Genomic DNA, 778 nt, shown 5'->3' with positions numbered 1-778 from the left:
TATGTGTGTGTTGTCTATGTGTGTGTGTGTGTGTGTGTGTGTGTGTGTGTGTGTGTGTGTGTGTGTGTGTGTGTGTGTGTGTGTGTGTGTGTGTGTGTGTGTGTGTGTGTGTGTGTGTGCGTGCGTGCGTGCGTGCGTGCGTGCGTGCGTGCGTGCGTGCGTGCGTGCGTGCGTGCGTGCGTGCGTGCGTGCGTGCGTGCGTGATTGTATGCGTGACAACTACGGTAATAAGTGTCCTCCGAGAGAGGAAAACTCCATCCAGTCAATATGAACAAGTCAATATTTTGTATTTTAACAACGTCCCATTTGTCCTGGCCTCGCTGGCTCACTTCATGGCTGAGAAATCATTTCTACATTAAAGCAGAGACCAATATTGTACCGTGTCCTATTTTAGACTGATATTAAAATAATAATTTAAAAATAGGCATGGCTCCACAGCGCTTGGCAGAAACGTCTATTTATAAGACTGTTTGTCTTTGCTCTTCAGGGAATGGATGGATTGATGGCAGTATTTGAGCAGATCAGGAAATGACAAACAGAAGACACATGCACACGCACACGCACACACACACACACACACACACACACACACACACACACACACACACACACACACACACATTTTCAGTATTGATTACTTAGCAATTATAACCCACACTGCACATCTATTGATATTGCTTAAACTGTATGCAGTAACTGTAGACACAGACCCGGGCCGGCCCCTCATTTATGAAATGAACGTACAACAAAAAACTGGGCTTACGGCCATTTCCATGCA

The sequence above is a fragment of the Gymnoscopelus microlampas genome (genome assembly GCF_963454915.1).
Source record: "Gymnoscopelus microlampas genome assembly, chromosome: 3".
Taxonomy (NCBI): Eukaryota; Metazoa; Chordata; class Actinopteri; order Myctophiformes; family Myctophidae; genus Gymnoscopelus; species Gymnoscopelus microlampas.
Note: the sequence above shows the minus strand (reverse complement) of the source record.